The sequence below is a fragment of the Takifugu rubripes genome, chromosome 5 (genome assembly GCF_901000725.2).
Source record: "Takifugu rubripes chromosome 5, fTakRub1.2, whole genome shotgun sequence".
NCBI lineage: Eukaryota > Metazoa > Chordata > Actinopteri > Tetraodontiformes > Tetraodontidae > Takifugu > Takifugu rubripes.
Window position 1 is genome coordinate 3,451,874 of NC_042289.1, and position 4,045 is coordinate 3,455,918.

General features: G+C 45.6%; 1 pseudogene; it reads right to left on the minus strand.

Annotated features, from left to right (window-relative positions):
• Positions 1–2,017: 2,017 nt before the first annotated feature.
• Positions 2,018–3,497, minus strand: LOC115249941 (cyclin-dependent kinase 5 activator 1-like; annotated as a pseudogene).
• Between the last annotated feature and the right edge of the window lie 548 nt (positions 3,498–4,045).

Genomic DNA, 4,045 nt, shown 5'->3' on the forward strand with positions numbered 1-4,045 from the left:
GAACGAGCAAGAAATACAGATTTAAAATTGTCTGCATTATGGAGACACCTAATCTGGAAAAGAGTATGATATTTAGCTTAATTTTAAAAAATCCCAATTTGCATATATATCTTTTTTTTCTATTTTTTTTTTCCAATAGTGGTTTTATGTATGAAAACAGGCCAAATATACTTGTTCAGAAACTACAAACCCAATAAAAGAATCGGTCCAGGTTGGGATAATACCAATTTTGACACATAAAACAGTTGCGTATTGATATCACAAGTTTCACTCCAAGTGCTTTTATACTGAAAAAGTCTCAAAGTCTTTGAGTTGGCTCATGTTGCTTTATAATGTATTTCTAGACATGGAATGAGTCTTTATTATGGCACAATATTTCTGCCCTTTTCTAAAAAGGAAGGGGTTTTTAAACATGTATGGTTGGACTGAGTGATGTGACATCATTGAGGTTGTTGTTGAGCCTTCATTCAGTGGCACCGAGTTGTCGATGGCTCCAGAGGAAGCCTGTGTGCTGCTCCTTTCTCCTGTTTTTCCACATCATTTGCAGCTGGAACTCCACCTCCATTGGCACCATTGGACAGATTCAGCTTGATATGTTTGCAACCAACTTGAAATGAGCCAATTAAGTTTGACTCTTGTTTCTATCTCTGGCAAGGTTTCAGTTTCCTAAAGACACTGTTCGAAGTAGGATGAGTGAATTTTGAAGCCTGTAAATAAGAGATTCCAGGCATGACAACGCAGCAACTACATCTTGTTGCACGGTTCTGCCATAACTCTGAGCACCATGGCGCCAAGCACACCAGTGCCGATGAGAGTTGTCCTCGACTGGTGCAGCATTAGTTAAGGTTCAACCCTCCATTCTCCTGCCTGGATGTCACATCACAGAGTCTAACCTTCAGCAGTTCAGCACAGCGACCGCTCAGTCTCTTCTGCAACGCGTGGTGCGGCGTGCACAACACAATGTGGCGTGTGAGGGAACCAACAGGAGCACACATGCATGCCAAACAAAACTGGCTGGCTTAAAATGACGGACTGGACCGACGGTACCGGTTCCTGGAGCCGATGGCAACTGTCACTTTAGCTTGTGGCTGTAGTATGGAATGGCGGAAGGAGGGTGTGGTTGTCACGGTAACCAGTAGAGGAGCTCTCTCCAGGCCAGCGGTGGCAGAAACATCACTAATTCGAATTGGTCACATTTCTCACCCAGGTAGCCCACACACACTAGAAAAATAATCTTTTCTTTCTTTCTTTCTTTCTTTCTTTCTTTCTTTCTTTCCTTTCTTTCTTCTTCTTTCTTTCTTTCTTTCTTTCTTCCTTTCTTTCCTTTCTTTCTTTCTTTCTTTCTTTCTTTCTTTCTTTCTTTCTTTCTTTCTTTCTTTCTTTCTTTCTGTCTTTCTTTCTTCGGGAAGGGGGGGCAGATAGGTCATTGCTGGGTTCCCTATTGCATTTGCCCATTTTTTTCTCCATTGTAGAAGATCTTCATCATCATTGTCAATCTGTTGCCAACTGGATCAGCATTTCATATTATTAAAAAATAAAACTCCGATTGAATCCATAACAGATTATAGTGGATGAAGCCATTTTCTCTTAGAAATGTATACAGTACTTAAGTGACATGAATGAGTGCAGCGATGCCACCTCAGACCCTTTCTGTAATCTGTAATCTAAGTTGTGCTGTAGTCGATCACAGCTCATCTATGCTATTGGATTTTTTCTACATGTTTTATTGGTTTTGAATGTGTTAATGAGTGCAATAATTTGGAATGGAAATAAGGGACATTGGAGTTGGCAATAAGCAGGTGCTCATGTGCAACGACAGGTTAAAGTGACCCCATGCAAGGCTCTTTTTCATGACTCTGGCATTTTCTTTATAGCGAAACTGCCCTCGACACCGTCACACTTTTTAAAGTTTAGGATATCCGTTCTTAGCAAACTTATTGTTGTCTGGCATTTCTAAACTGATCAAACATCAGGAAAACCCAGTTTCCACCTCAGTGAGTCAGGCTGATGTTAGGTCTCTGGATTCAGGGCAAAGATGCCAGTGGTGCAACTCTTGCTCCAGCCTGCAGGCTGTGCTGACAGAACCACAGGAACCAAACGTTTGTCACCTTCTGAGCCCAGAGACTGAGGGACTGGTCAGCTTCTATGCTATCTTATAATGGTGGCTGATGGTGCTGCCTGCATCTCAGGTGACCTGACAGGATCTGCTCTGTTGTGGTGAACACGTCCTGGAGGCCTGAGGCGGCCGTCAGGTCAGACACAACAGTTCAGTCGCTCTAAAGGTCTCCTGGTTTAGGTGGTTTGTTTGTTCTCAGCTACCAGCAGGAAATGTAATTACACATCAGTTAAGAAGCCAGACAACAGTGCTACTCCTAGCTGCACTCTATTACATAAAGTCCAGCCTTCCTCAGCCTCATCACGCCTTTCTTCCTTTCTTCCCTCACCCTCAGCTCCTTCCTATCGGTCGAGCCCTATAAGGAGTTTGGTCTTCTCCTCCTCTTTCTGCTCTCGTTCTTCAGGTCTGCAAACACCTGGGTGAAGAAGTGAGGGTCGGTGTTGATCTGGAGCATTTTGCCACTCATGCGGTTGATGATCTCCAGGCAGCGGTCCCAAAAGGCCTCCTTCTCCGCCTCTACTAGGAAGGGCTTCAGCGGGTAGGAGATCTCATTGCCCATGTAGGAGTAGGACAGGTACAAGCAGGGTGAGGAGCGAGGCCTGCAGCTCGCGCTCGAGGCCAACTCAGAGGAGACCCACGTCACGGCACAGCATGTAGAGGAAGACCACGTTGGCCGGTGTGATGAAGCCCTGGTCCTGCCAGCCCTGCAGGAGGAGGGATCGGTCCACGCTACGCAGCCACAGCACTGGATCTGTCGGGGACAAACGCTTAAGGCGGTAACAGCGGCGGCACAGGAACTCACCCAGGCTGCGCATCAGTTCATTGGTCGAGGCCTGTGTGGTAAAGTGCCAATGAGAGAAGAGCAAATGAGGGTAGGAATCACAAATCTAAACAGGGATCAATCAGAGCTAACCGAAAAATGGGGAAGTGTGTCTGGAAAAAGGCTTGTTGATTATTGCCGATTAAATTAAAATGTATTTTTTAACAGGAACTGTGTGAAATATGGATGGACCTGGCTGGGTTTCTATGTTCCAGAATGGCTGGACACTTATATTAAAAATCCAGTGTGCAGTTTTAACACTTTTCTCTGCTCGCTCACCTGGACAATGACCCGTTTTGGCGTTCCTGTGGCAGTAGACGGCTGTATCCCAGATCCTGTGAGGAATTCTTTTTGGCAGTGACTGTAACTACATTAGCCAGGGTCTTGGAGGTGGGCAGCTGGGACGAGGTAGTGGGTGCTGGTGGCTGATGGGTCCTGGCTCGACGAGTACGATGACAGGTTGGCGCAGGACTGTGACTTCTTCAGCTTCAGGCTGTGTGACGCTGTGAGTTGGTCATGGCGGGGTGGCATGGCCTTCTGGAGAGCTTCCTTTCCCCCCATCTCCACCATCCGACTGCAGTTTCTTGGACCCCTTCCTCTTCGCTGATACGGCCACGATGCGTTTCCATGGCAACACATTAATTATAGAGGGACGCTTGAGGGACTTTGCAGCCGCGGTGGCAAGCATCTTTAGAATTCTTACTGTTCTGGACCGCCGTGTAGTGGCCCACAGTGGCGGGGCCATCCTCAAATAATACCGCTTTGCGGTAGCTGGGAGACAGTGACAACACGGTACCCATGATTCCCGGGTAAAAGACGTCAGAGGAACACAGAAGAGTGTAGGCAGCAGTGAGGACAAATATGAGTGTCTAGATGAGGAAGTTGACCCTGCAGCAACAAACAGGGAAGCAATATTATCTGTTATATTGGGCTAATTAATAATAAAATAATGATAATATATGCATTCACTAGTGGTTGTAATGAAAGTCAGAGTATAGCTGTGAATACAACATGGAATAAATTCAGTATTTCTTCATTTTATTGTATACATTTTCAGGAAGACTGTTTTGTGTACAAGTAGCACAGTGCGGTTAGTCCTTTTTTGCATC